Below are 15,437 nucleotides of genomic sequence, written 5' to 3'. Positions count from 1 at the left end.
CAAAAATCTTGCCAAGGCCTGCACCATCGCTCATCCTAATCCCAATGTGCAGCTTTTCACCACCACAGACGCGAGCGATACTGCCATTGACGCTGTCCTTAGCCAGACAGTCGATGGCCAAATTTCGCCTCTGCAGTTCTTCTCGCGCAAGATCACCAATGCACAACGGAAATATTCCGCATTTGACAGGGAGTTGCTCACGGTCTACGAAGTGATGAAGCATTTTGAGACTAACGTTGAGGGACACCCTTTCTATGTTTTAACAGACCACAAACCCGCCAGCTGACCCGCCTCCTCACTGCTTCAGATACATGGTCTTCATATCTCAGTTCACCACCAATGGCAGGCACATAAAGGGTGCTGACAATATAGTTGCTGATATCCTTTCACGAGTCGACACTGTTCATTTGCTGGTAGACCTCTCTGAACTGCCTAACCTCCAACTCGCCGACGAGGACACGCAAAACCTGATTTCAGACTCTACCTCTTCACTACACTTCATCCACACCACCTGGGTGAGATCTGGTGCAACGACAGTACAGGCACGCTACGCCCCCTCATCCCAACCACGCTCCGTCGAGCTGTCTTCAACGCACTGCATAATTTAGCCCACCCCGGTGTTCGTGCGTCCACCTGCCTCGTAGCAGAGCGCTTTGTGTGGACAAATGTCAACAAGGACTGCCAGCAATGGGCACGCTCCTCCGTCGCATGCCAACGCTGCAAAGTACACAAGCACACTTCACCCCCCTCGGTGCCTTTTCGATCCCTCCTGGTCGTTTCCAGCATATTCATATTGACATTGTCGGCCCTCTCCCCCCCTCTAACGGCTTTCGTTATGTTCTTTGTCTATCGACCAAACAACTCGCTGGGTCGAGGCTGTCCCCCTCCCAAATATCATGGCAGAAACTGTTGTTTGAGCTTTCGTCAAGTTGTGGGTATCACGTTTCGAATGTCCAGCTATCATCATGAGTGACCAGGGCAGACAATTTGAGTCGGCCCCATTCAACGAGATTTGTAACATTTGCGGCATCCGGCGCATCCATACCACAGCATATCACCCGCAAAGCAACAGGCTAGTTGAGCGCTGGCACCGCACTTTCAAGGCGGCTCTTCGATGCCACGACTCGCTATGGACGGAGGCCCTTCCCCTTGTGCTACTCGGCATTCGTGCGATCTATAAGGAAGACCTCAAAGGCACAATAGCCCCAGTTTGTATACGGCCAGGACATTGTTCTCCCTGGCGAACTTGTGAGCCCTTCTGCTTCTCTCCCTCAGTCTGACTTACCGCATCAGATGCCACTTCATCGACCTCCACATCCCTCCGCCCGCCATCCATTCCCGCCCTAAGGTTCGCTTCCCGAAATCTCTGAACAGTTGCAAGTACGTCATGCTCTGAGATGACACTGTCCATGCTCCCCTCCAACCTCCATGTACCGGCCTGTACAGAGTTCTCTGGCGCTCAGCCAACACCTATGACATCCAGATAAAAGAATCAGCTGTTACAGGAGGAGGAGGAGATTAGTTTTTAACGTCCCGTTGACAACGAGGTCATTAGAGACGGAGCGCAAGCTTGGGTGAGGGAAGGATGGGGAAGGAAATCGGCCGTGCCCTTTCAAAGGAACCATCCCGGCATTTGCCTGAAGCAATTTAGGGAAATCACGGAAAACCTAAATCAGGATGGCCGGAGACGGGATTGAACCGTCGTCCTCCTGAATGCGAGTCCAGTGTGCTAACCACTGCGCCACCTCACTCGGTCAGCTGTTACAGTCTCTCTCAACAGTCTTAAGCCTACTCATGTCGAGCCAGCTTCTATCCCCTTTCAGACCACGACCACGCTACTCACTGTCGTGGCTCATGTCGCTCTGACCAGTCCCTCCACGTCGGACTTACACACTCGGTCGAGTGACTTCCACCTCCAATTGTCGAGCTCTTCTCTGACCTCGCCCTCTACTCCGGTCTCACACTCTCCATTGAGTGATCACATGCTCCCCACGTTGAGCTTACCTACGATCACGCCCTTGCTGCCCGGCCCTTCGCCGGTCCCTTCGACCTCTCCACTGTCGCCTGCCTCGCCCTGTCAAGGTTTCTCACACCCCCTATCTTGAACGTGCCCTCACTCGAGGTGTTTGTGCCTGTCCCCACAGACATAATCCACGACATCTCTATAATACTACGCGATGACACACTGTTCGTTGTGTGTTTCCCTTCATCCGGTGCTCATGACACAACCTCTGCCATTCCCTGCCACCTGGTGAAATGTGTTCCCCTCTCGCCCGACGTCGACTTGTACATGCTTCACGTGTTCGCCGTGCCCACCAGAGACATCGTCGTCATCACTCTGTTCCTCCCGCAAACTGCCAACCTACCTGTCGCCGCACGCTCAGCATGCCCAGTACGACGCCCAGCGTTCTTCAACGACTTCCAGGTTCGGTGGCTGGACCTTCCTTCATGACATCTACCCACACAGCCTCCCAACGACGCTGTCGAGCTGACCGTGGTCCAGCTCTTGCGGACCACCCTGCCGATGCCAAGCCTTGCTTGTGTAAAGAGGTGAATAAATGAACTACTGTAAAATGGGAGTGTTGTTTGGTGTAACCAACCTGAGCATCCTCCTCAGTACTTTGATCTGCTGGAGACATGTGGGATCTCTACTGACTGTACTCTGGTTTCTAGAAAAACTTGAGTTTCATTAATTTTAATGATCCTCAGTCAATAAACAGTAAAATTATGTACATTAAAATTATTGCAGGTTGAATAGTTACATCTGCTTTCATTAAATCCACCATTCACACAGTAGCTGATTACTTTGCTATTACAACCAAGTATTGCCAAAAGTTAAAGTTAGTTATTCATTTCAATGATCCTCAGTTAAGAAAAGTCGAATTATGTACAAGATTTAAAATTAAACTTCCACTATATACAGACTGAAGACTTACATCGGCTTTCCATACATCCATCATTCACACAGTAGGTAGTTACTTGGCTGTTACAACCAAGTAATGTAAAAAATTAAAGTGTAATAAATTTTAATTAAAATGTTCTATTGCACTTGTTGAGAAATTCGTGGATGGAATAGGAGTTGGCCACCAAAAATTCTTTTAAATTATGTTTAAATTGTGCCTTGTCTGAACCTAAACTCTTAATGGTTGCTGGTAACTTATTGAAAATATGTGTTGCTGAATACTGGACTCCTTTCTGGGCAAGAGTAAGTGATTTTAAATCTTTATGTATATTGTTCTTAATCCTAGCATTGATAATGTGTACTAAGCAGTTAGTTGGAAAAAGATATGTATTATTTACAACAAACTTCATTAAGGAATAAATATACTGATAAGCTGTGGTTAGTATGCCCAGTTCTTTGAATAGGTCTCGACATGGTGTTCTTGGATGTACACTACACATTACTCTTATTATATGCTTCTATACTCTAAAAAATTTTTCTCAGTTTGTGGAGTTACCCAAAAATATGATACCATATGACATAATGGAATGAAAATAAGCAAAATATGCCAGTTTTTTTACATTTATATCTCCCATGTCTGACATCATTTGCATTGCAAACACAGACTTATTTAGGCACTTTAGCAGTTTGTTAGTATGTCGCTCCCAACTGAATTTATTATCAAGTTTCAGTCCCAAGAATTTTACACTCTCAACTTCTCCTATTTCCATGTCATCATATTTTATACACACACTAGATGAAATATCTTGGAAGTTCTAAACTGCATATAGTGGGTCTTTTCAAAGTTTAATGACAGTGAATTGGCTATGAACCACTTATTAATGTCAATAAAAATTTGATTAGCTGCCTTTTCTAAATTTATACTTGATTTACTATTTATTGCAATGTTCGTATCATCTGCAAATAAGACAAACTTGGCATCTGGTAATGTAACAGATGACAGGTCATTAATATACACAAGAAAAAGTAGTGGACCTAGTATGGAACCTAGGGGAACAGCACGTGTAATTTCTTCCCAGTCAGATGATGTCTGGTTGCCTACTGCTGAAGTGTTACACAATGACACCCTTTGTTTTCTATTAGTAAGATATGACTGAAACCACTTTGCAGCACTACCAGTGATGCAGTAATATTTTAATTTACTTAAAAGGATGCTGTGATTCACACAGTCAAAAGCCTTTGACAGGTCGCAGAATATGCCAGTTGCCTCTATTTTGTTGTCTAATGAATTAAGGACATTTTCACTGTAAGTGTAAATAGCCTTCTCAATATCAGAACCCTTAAGAAACCCAAACTGTGACTCTGACAGTATGTTACTTTCAGTAAGGTGTGTACGTAGATGCTTGAACATAACCTTTCAAAGATTTTTGAAAAAGCTGACAAAAGTAAGATCGCTCGGTAATGTGACATCATTTCTTTGTCCCCTTTCTTGTGGAGAGGTATAACTTCAGCATATTTAAGCCAGTATGGGGATGTTCTTGTGATAAGTGATTGATTACGCAAATAACTTAAGATACGGCTTAGCTCACATGAACACTCTTTTATTAACTTTTGTTGATATGTTATCATAACCACTGGAATGCTTTGATTTCAAGGACTTTATGATGGATTCTATTTCTTTGAGAGAAGTAAGTGTCAATTCCATTTTACTGAGGCTGCTTGTGTGCACTGGTCTCAGATATTCCATTACATTATTTACTGAATGGGGTTGTCAGACCCCATGCTATCAGTAACAGAGACAAAATACTTGTTTAAATGGTTTGCTATGCAACATGCATTTGTTATCAGGGTTTCATTTGCTTTTAGAGCTATTTGTTCCTCCTCATTTCTAGATAACCTTCTTCAATGTTTTGCAGTAATTTTTGTAATGAGCTATAATGTTAGTATCAGAGGTGTCCCTACATATCAGATAGTTTCCTTTTTGTCTCAAATGATATCTTTATCCCTTGGTGATCCGTGGTTTCTTATTAGACTTTTGCTTAATTTGAGTTACCTTCAGGGGAAAACAATTTTCAAATAAGGTGCTAACTTTATTAATGAACGTTTTGTATTTTCCATTTGTGTCTTGGATGCTGTAAGCATCCATCTAATTAATTTCTTTGAGCAGTCTCCTAAATTTCCCAGTTTCTGACTGTTTTATTGGCCTTTTGTACTCAGTTCTGATAGATGTTTTACCCTGACAATTTTCAAAATTTAACATTAGGTGTTGCATGTCGTGGTCAGATAGCCCATTTACGACTGGTTTTGTAATGTGGCTTAGTTGCCTAGAATTGTCTATAAAGATATTATCAATGGCAGTCTTAGAACATTTGTAAGCCCTAGTTGGGAAATTTACAGTAGAAATTAAATTGAATGACAATGTAACTGATTTCAGTAACTGTTCACTGACAGTGTTTTTCAGGACATCTATATTAAAATCACCAGTAACCACTAGTTCTTTGTTTTTTAATTTTAGATGAGACAATAATTCTTCAGGACCATTTATAAACAGGTTGAAATTTCCTGAAGGTGCTCCTGAAGGACCTATTATGAAATTCTATCTCTGTTGCACATACTTCTAAGTGCTGCTCTAAGCAAAATTTATTATTGTCAATATTATTAAATTTAAATCTGTTTTTAACAAATGAGGCAACTCCTCCTTTCTTCATATTTTGTCTACAGAAGTAAGAGGCTAACTTAAATTCTGTAAGGTTTAAGAAATCTATACCAGTGGTCACATGATTTTTAGAGAGGCAGATTATATCAACTGGGCTCGATGACTTTAATTCATCAATGCACATAAGTAGTTCATTAATTTTACTTCTAAGCCCTCGAATTTTTCGATGCACTAAAGATAGTTGGCATTTCACATTTACTGAGATGAAATTGGGTGGAAATAAAATTTCTGCTGATTGCTGTAACTTTTTAACCAACAGCTGTGTTTGCCGATCCCATGTGCCAGGATTATGCTGTTTGATTTCTTTCTCAAACTGAAAGTTTCTTTCAATCTTTTCTTCTCTCAGAACTTGACTTCGTTCTGTCCTACCTATCCTAAAAAAGCTGCTGCTCCAACACCTATGACCACTGGTATATTACCATTCATGACATATGTTGTATCTTTTTGAAACTGAGAGTGAGGTCATTTACAGAAAACCAGTCAATGATATTGTTATGAACATTGCTTACCATTTCTTCTGTTTCTACATGTATACTTGGATTGATTACAATACTAGTGTCATGTGCAAAAGAAACTAATTCTGCTTGTTGTGTATTAAATGGAGGATTGTTTACATATATGAGGAACAATAGTGGACCTAAGAATGAGCCTTGGGGAAACCTCTGTGATTTCTTCTCAGTCAGAATTATGTCCCCAGGCTATATTGGTGGAATTAAAGAGTACAACTTTCTGCATTCTTTTCATTAAGTATGATGTTTTCCATTGATTTGCCATGCCATCAATTCCATAAAACCTCAGTTTGACTAGAAGAATACCATGACTCAGACAGTCAAACGCCTTATAGTTCCTATAAAATACGAACTACCACTGATTTGTTTTTGAACGCTTGTAAAATTTGGTGAGTGAACATGTAACTGGCATTCTCAGTAGAGCAATTTCTCTTATCTGCTGAAGATCTAATTTTTTTTCTCAGCTCGGTTACTAGTCTAGAATACATGATTTTCTCAAATATTTTGGAAAACGATGTTAGCAGTGAAACAGGGCAGTAGTTATTGACATCTCTCCCATCACCTGTCTTAAAGAGAGGTTTGACAGTAGCATATTTCAATCTCCCTGGAAAATTGCCTTGAGTTAGAAATGCAGTACATATTTCAGATAAGCTAGGGCTAAGTGTATGGGAACAAATCTTAAGTACTCCATTAGAAATACCATCAAAACCAGATGAGCTTTTATTCTTGAGAGAATATATCATTTCCTTGATTTTAGGAGACGGAGTTGGTGATACATTTGCATGACTGAATTTTATGAGAGTTACTTTTTCAATATACTGCTGTGATTTTGCTCTTGAACTTTTTGTCCCTCTACTTTCTACTACATTTAAGAAATGATCATTAAATGTATTTGCTACCAGTGACTCATCATTTATAGCCCTTCCATTCATTTCAATAATTATATTATCCTGTTCTGTGGCTGGTTGTCGTGTCTCTCATATCACTATAATCAATATAGCCTTAAGTCTGTTGTCTGAATTATTGATTTATGAATTCCATGCATGTTTCTTGACTTTTTAATAACCTTTCTTACTACTTTTGGATAGTTTTTGTAGTGTGAAACTATTGTATGATCTCTGCTTGTTCTTACCAAAAGATACATTTCCCTTTTCCTTCCACAAGATACTTTAATCCTTCTTGTGATCCATGATTTTTTGTGTAGTTGTTTAGTGTCCTTTCAGATTATCTTATGTGGAAAGACGTTTTCAGATAAAAATGTATCATGGAACAGATTAAATTTTACATTAGCATTTGCTTCATTATAAATTTCATCCCAAATTATCTCTTGTAAACTATTCTTAAAAACATTTGTCCTGGAGTCATTAATTATTGTAACATATTTCCACTAAATCATATCCATACTGTATGGCATTATGTTATTTATCCAAACTAACTGTGCATCATGATCAGAGAGAGCATTTGTTACACGGTATACTGTCATTTTCTTACTCTGAACTTCACTAAAGGAAACATTATCAGTTAAGATCCTACTGGCTATATCCACCCATGTTGGAAAGTAAATCACTAAGATCAAATTATAGGATCCAAATAAGGTTTCTGGATCAGTTTTCCTATCAGGGTTCTTCACAAAATCTACATTCAAGTCACCGTAGACTAACTGCTTGATGCTATCTGACAGATAGTATAGTAATGTTAATTGTATAGATTAAAAAAATGTACTCACCAAGCAGCAGCAGCAGAACAGATATATAAAAGAAGGTTATATGAAGCAAGCCTTCAGAGCCAGCAGCTCCTCCTTCATGTAGAAGAGTTGAAGGGAAAGGAAGAGGGTTAAAGGAAAAGCACTGGAGAGGTTTCAAAAAAGTACCTCTAGTCCTCTAGTCAGGGGAGACTTATGGGACAGAATGAGAAGGAAAGACCATTATTGTCAAAAATTTGTTTTTGTTGTTAGATAGTATAGTAAGGATTCCACATTCCTCGCCATTTCAAAATTTCCCAATAAGATCTGAATGCAGTTACAGTTTAAAGTGTATTATTTATCAATATTAGTTCACAAACACAAACTTCTGTGTGCTGATCACTACAAAATCGACTTGCCCCAGTGTCTTTGAACTTGTGTTCTGTCTTAGTGTACGTAAGAACTCCCCCTTTTCACATGTTAGTTCTGCATGAGTAAGCAGCTAGAGTGAATTCTTTTATATGTAATTTATCTAACCCCTGCCTTCAAATGTCCCTAAATAGAGCCTTTGATGAGAAAAACAATCACTGTCAGTATTTTCACAGAAACTTCTTAGCTTCAGTAATTCAATATCAGCTTGATTCAGACTTGACATGTCTAGTAAATCAATCACTTTGTTATGACTATTTTTCTTCTGACACCTCTCTGCTGACACTATGCCTATAGATCATTTGTTTTCCATGATGCTTTCTAAATTGATTGTATGTGTTTCAGAAAAAGACTGGATGATTCAAACTTTTCCTGACACTCCAAACAGTCAAAGATGTATTATGAAGAATATGCAAGGCAAAACAAGAAATAGCTAATGAATGTTGTAGGTGATCTCTAACATTTATACCAGGAAACAAGTAGGATTTAAACTGTACATACTAGAAATGTCCATATAGCATGTTCCAAGTAAGAACAATTATAAAACTGTTGCCAGTTCACAGCATCACATTTTTGTTACAAGCTAACATACATGTTTTACTTTCAAATTACTTGCCAAAAGGAAATGTGCTGAGAGACACAGACAGGCATGTTTAAAGCAAGAAATCAAAGCATGAAAACTCACCCAGGGGACTCATAACTCTCTGAGTTCATGCTTGGCTACCACGGGTCCCCAACCATTGCAGCACCTCTACCCTTTCTGTTATCCATGTCTATGTACTCTTTTTCCCCTCGATTGAGGAATATGTCTTGGATAGTTTTGGGAACATATTCTGAAGTTTCAATAGCTTGCTTGGTATTGGAACAGTCCCTCATCTATTTTCTTTCTTTCTTTCTTTCTTCATTATCCATATCCTCCCCTTCCTCCACTTTTGCATCTGAGGTTTTTCTTTGTTTCTTTTTCCTCCCTGTGTACACCTGAATGCCGGTCCATGCATTCGACGCATAACAGGTGACTGGGTAATGCATAATTCCCAGCCCTGGATTGACAGGTATGGTTTGCACATACCCCCTGGTACAGGCCAGGCCCAAGGAGTGATGATTGCCTGAAGTGTTAGCTTCCCAAATGCCTATTGGTCCCTCCGTCAGAAGTTCAGGAGGTGTGATCTTAAGTGTGAACAATTACTTAAGGCAGGTGAGCCCTCTGAGGGTGCCCTCAGTTGGAAGGACCATGCCATCAGAGACACTGGCAGCCATGGGTGATTTTGTTGCAATGAACCAATCATCTCTATCTCCATCTCAATCTACATCTACTAAATGTAAATGGAATGAGTCTTTGTGAAATCCTGCTCTCGATTACATAATGGGACTTTGCTTCTGTAGATTGTGATTTTCAAGCCCAACAAGTGCTTACAGATTTGCCCCTCCATGACTATCCTGTTTGTGCCAGGGCCCATCATACACTGAACTCTTTAGCATGGTGTAGCATGGTGTAGTATTTACACTCAGCTGCTTGATGATCTGACCGAGGGAGAAATCCAAACTTATATCTCTGATCAGGGAATCACTGCGGTTCATTGGCTAATGAAAAAGGTTGATGCAAACTTAGTGCTTACAAGCACTCTTTTTCTCACACTTGATTGGGTATTGCTACCATCAATGATTAAGGCAGACTCTGAAGTCATCACGGAATGACCATACATCCCAATCCTAATGCATTGCCACCAGTGCCAATGTAACAGTCACATTTGCTTGTCCTGTCAAAACATGACCAAATGTGTTACTTGTAGTAGAGATGCTCACGAGGGCCATTGCCGCCTCCTTTTACCTGCTGTATCAATTGCAATGGCGAACATGCCAACTCAACCCTGAATGTCCCACGTATCTCAATGAGTGGGTCATCCAGGAGATCTGGATGAGGAAAAGGAGCCCTACCCTGTCGCTCACAAGTTGTTGGCTAGTGGAAATCCCTACATATTACCATCCAGCACTTGTAGTACAGTTCTTGCTATGCCTTGCTCCATAAAGGACATGACTACACAGACTTGTGACCTCCAATTCAGTACTGCAGTTGTGAAATTGCCCAGTTTCATGGTAGCATCCTTGTCTTCTTTTACAGCTGCACAAGAAGCCACCAAAGCTTCGCACTAGGTGGTGAAATCACCTGCTACACGACCTGCATGCCAGAAAGGACAAAAGGAATACTCCCATGAAGACTTTTTACGACCCTCCAGCCAACAAACATCTGAGTCTTCATCTGCCTACTGTAAAGGTTGTAAGAAATCGAACAAAGGCAAATGGATTTCTCCTTCCCTGACTAAAAGGTGTCGCCGCATGATACCCTCACCTGGCTGACCTCTATTTCTCTGGTGCACTCCACCTACCATTTATCAGCCCTGGAATCTGCAGCCTGACCCAGGGAGAATGCTGACACCTCTTTAGATTTCATGAAACAGAACCCTCCACCCTCTGCACCCTGTAGCTGTGAGTCTTTGAAGGGTATCACTCGGCAGCCACCTCAGTGACTACCCTTCATTTGTTCACTCCTCCCCATTCTCTGTTATGACTCTTCTCCACTGGAATGCTCTTGGCATTAGATCCAGCAAGGAGTACCCACTGCTGCTCTTGAAATTGTAGCGTCCGGTTGTCTTCTGCCTCCAGGAAATGAAATTGTGTTCTCGCGACTGCTTTGATGTCTCGCATTTCCTTCCAGCCCACTTTGACCTTCACCTTTGAGGATGGTGTCCCATCTCATAGGGGGGGTGGGGGGGTAATCATCTTTTCATCCAGGATGACATCCATAGCCAAACCAGCTCACTGAAAACCCGGTTGCAAGCTGTCGCAATCTAATCAATCGACTCAACCTCCTCTGTCTCTACAATGGAGCACCGCATTCCTTTCAGACTTCATGCACACCTGTACCTATCTGGACTTCTTGTTCTGCACTGTCCAGCTTTCTATCGTCTCAAGTGGTCCATTCTCTCTGACATGTAGTTGAGCCACCACTTCCCATGCACTTTCCTTTTGCTAACACCTACTCCATCTGCGTGCAAACCCAACTGGCAGCTATCTAATGCCAACTGGAAGCTTTGCTCCTCCCTGACGACTTTCAATGAACAACATTTCCCCAATTGTGATGACAGGATAGAGTATACCTTACAAATGTTGTCCTTGCCCCCACAGAACGTTACGTACCTCACACTTCATCTTAACCATGCCATGTTCCAGCATAGGTGGACTGAGGCATGCCTAGAGACATTTCATGCACAGAGAGATGCTCTCCATGTTTTTAACTGTCATCCTATCATGGTGAACTGTACTCATTGTACATAGTAGCATGCACAGTGTTGTTGCATTCTTTGAGATGGCAAAAGAGCTAGCTGTATTTCATTTCCTACTTCTTTTAACAGTTTCACTCCCTGTTCCGTCTTGTGGGGAAACCTCCGTCAGCTGTCTGAGACCAAGTTACATTCTCTGATTTCCAGCCTGTCTATAGCAGGTGATTATTGCTATCTCCAACACCTTGGGTCACTATTTGGTGGAGATTTTGAGCTCCAACCACTATCACCCAGCCTTCGACCCTTGGAAACGAGTGGAAGAGGCTCGGGTGTTATCGTAATCCTCTCAGAATCATGAATGATACAATGTTGCCTTTACTATGAAGGAGCAAGACCAAGCTCTGACTTCATCCTGATTGTTCACCATGCAGCCGGACAATGTTCACATTCAGACATTGCAGCACCTTTCTTTTGTGGGCAAGCAGTTTCTCCCTTGTTTGTAGAGTTACATTTGAGCAGACGGCACATGTCCCAGATGCTGGCATGAAGCCACTATCATACCCATGCCTAAGCCCAGTAAGGGCAAACACCTTCCTTCTAGCTACTGCCCATTTCTCTCATCAGCTGTGTTTGCAAGGTGATGGAATGTGTGATTTTTGGCTATCCAATATGAAGGCTTGAGTTTCATAATCTACTAACCACTATATACTGTGGACTTTGAGCATGCTGTTCAGCAGTTGACCATCTTGCCACTTTTTCAACTCATGTCATGAATGGTTTTCTGCAGAAATACCAGACTCTGACCATTTTTGTGATTTGAATGAAGCGTGCGACACCTGCTGAAGGATTGGTATCCTTCGTACACTATACATGTGGGGCTTCTGATGCCACCTGCCTCATTTCCTTCAGGGATTTTTAAAAGACAGAGTTTTCAAGGTATGTTTGGGTTCGGTCTTGTCGGACACCTTTATCTAAGAGAATGGGGTGCCTCAGGACTCCATCCTGAGCATCACCTCTTTGCTGTAGCCATTGACTGCATAATGGAATGTCTCCTGCCAGGCATCTCCGACTCCCCTTTCATTAACAACTTTGCAATCAATTGTAGTTCTCCACAGACTTGTCTCCTTGAGTGGCATCTTCAGCGACGTCTTAGCCATCTTTACTCATGGAGCAGCAATGCCGACTTCCACTTCTCCACTGACAAAACCACTTGTATAAATTTCTGGCATTGCAAAGGGTCTCTTACACAGTCTTCACATTTGGCCTGTTGCTCTTCTGTTTGCTGAAACTGCCAAATTCCTGGGGCGCATGCTTGATGGGAAACTTTCATGGTTCTTCCATGTGTCTTACCTGGCAGAACACTGTATCTGATCCCTCACTATCCTGTGTGTCCTAAGTTCTACTTGCTGGGGACTGGATTGGACCACATTCCTCCGTTTATACTGATCCCTTGTCTGTTCAAAACTAGACTATGGGTGTTTAATGTATCCCTTTGCATTTCTGTGCCTCTTACGCTGTCTTAACACAATCCACCACCATGGAATATGTTTGGCCACTGCTGCCTTTTACCCTAGATTAGCAGAGTGTCTCTGTGCAGAAGCTACTGAACTACCACTTTCATGCTTGTGTGATGTCCTCCTCAGCAGATGTGCATGCTGTGTTTCTGACATACCTGACAACCCATCCTATGCCCTCCTTTTTGATGACTCCCTTGACTGCCAGTAGGGAGTTCTGTGTTACCTTCTGGAGTTTGCTTTTGGCTACTGCTCCAGTAGCTTAACTTCACACTACCTGCCGTGTTCCCTGTGGGTGTCATCCTTTCACTGCCTTGTCTTTGTGTAGCAGCCCATTATTCATTGTGGACTTCATATGCTTCCTAACGACACTACTCTGGATTTGATCTAATGCTGTAAGTTTCTCTACTTCCGCACTACCTTTGTGTATGCTGATGGCTCTAAGACTGATTGTGATGTTGGGTGTGCCTTCGTCATTGGTACCGACCACTTTTGCTATCAGTTCCCCTCTATCAGGCCACCCAGTACATCAGGTGACACAAGCTTTTTAATTGTGTCGTGCACTCAGATTTTCTCAGTGCCCTCCACAGCCTCTGTGTGCTGTAATCGGTCCATCCCTTAGTACAACAGCTTCAAGAAAGCTTCCACTTGCTTGCTGTTGAAGAAGACACCCTGATGTTAATGTGGGCTCCTGTTCACGCTGGTCTGATAGGAAAAGAGGCTGCTGTCGAGGTTGCAATCCTCCTACCTTGGCCTGCTAGTTCCTCCATTCCTTCGGATGATCTTCGTGTTCCCATCTGTTGGCATATGGTGTCACTTTGCTGTCACCACTGGTCTTCGTTTCACAGGAACAGCTGGACCATCCTCCTCTCGGCCTTCTCACTGAAAGATCATTTTAGCTAGGTTTTTTTTTCATGTTAGTGTTATAGCCCCTTTGCTGTTCCTTATCTATATAAAAGATTTAGGAGACAATCTGAGCAGCTGCCTTATGTTGTTTGCAGATGACACTGTCGTTCATTAACTAGTAAAGTCATCAGAAGCTCAAAACAAATCGCAAAATGATTTAGAAAAATATCTGTAGGGTGAAAAAATTGGCAATTGACCCTAAATAATGAAAAGTGTGAGATCATCCACATGAGTGCTGAAAGGAATCCATTAAACATTGGTTACACAATAAACCAATCAAATCTAAAGGCCATAAATTCAACTAATTACCCAGGAATTACAGTTACAAACAAATTAAATTGGAAGAAACATACAGAAAATGTTGTGGGAAAGGCTAACTAAAGATGGCGTGTTATTGGGAGGACACTTAGAAAATGTAACAGATCTACTGAAGAGACTGCCTACACTACACTTGTCCATGCTCTTTTAGAATACTGCTGCATGATGTGGGATTCTCACTGTCATAGTGGCTCCTTATCAGTTAGTGCCCACACAACCAACAAACAAGATGGCCTGCCGCCCTCCCTTCAGGAGCACAGAGCAAAACATCACCAGTGGATATAAACAATAACAAGCTTTCTAAATAAACACAGAAATACTTCTTCAGGCAACATATGACAGTGTTCCACCAATCAGAACTCATGTTACTCATGTAGCAATCCGCTGACTCGGTCTTATGAGCACGCCGGAGAGTCAGACCGGCAGTGTTACCTACCACTAGGGATAGCTCCGGTCAGTACTTATGCCGGCTCAAGCATAGTATACACTCGCCGAGCATTCGGTAGCATGTTGTATCTTGTAATTGGTTGAGTAGATTTTGGACTTTCATTGTCTTGTTTTCTTATCTGGTTTTGCCACCACAAGAATTGTGGGATTTTCTTTTTGTTCTTGCATTTGACTAGTAGTGCAGGCCAAGAAGGATTTTTTTTTTAAATTATAATAAAGTGTGTGCAAACTAGACTGTTAGTTTTTTCCTGCTGACTGCAGCACACTATAGCTATTGCTGACGAGGATAAAACTTTCATTTTTGAATTAAATGGCCTCTCAGAGGAACTTCTTCAGTCCTTGGTGGAAACTCAGCAGCAGATTCAGGTAGCACTCACAAGGTCAGAACTTCACCCTCACTCCCCAGCATTGCAAGAGGTAGCTCATAGAGTTGATTCTATCACAGATAAATTGAACACTTTGCACGTGGCTCCACTGAAGTTTCCAGCTTTCGAGAGGTCTGTCGAACCATGGTCAAATTATGTCGAATGGTTGGAACAACATTTAGTGGCACATTGGATCCACGACGAAAATCAAAGTTGGGCTTTTTTTTTAGCAACAGTCGGTCCACAGGTGTATAATTTAATTCAACAATTGAACCCTGAGCAGTCTCCTCACAATCTCTCATTTACCCATATTAAGAGCTGCCAGCCACCCTGTGACGGAACCTCCACTTACGCCTCCACCTCAGCCACTCT

The sequence above is a fragment of the Schistocerca nitens genome, chromosome 4 (genome assembly GCF_023898315.1).
Source record: "Schistocerca nitens isolate TAMUIC-IGC-003100 chromosome 4, iqSchNite1.1, whole genome shotgun sequence".
In the NCBI taxonomy this organism is placed as follows: Eukaryota; Metazoa; Arthropoda; class Insecta; order Orthoptera; family Acrididae; genus Schistocerca; species Schistocerca nitens.
This window is presented reverse-complemented; position numbering follows the sequence as displayed.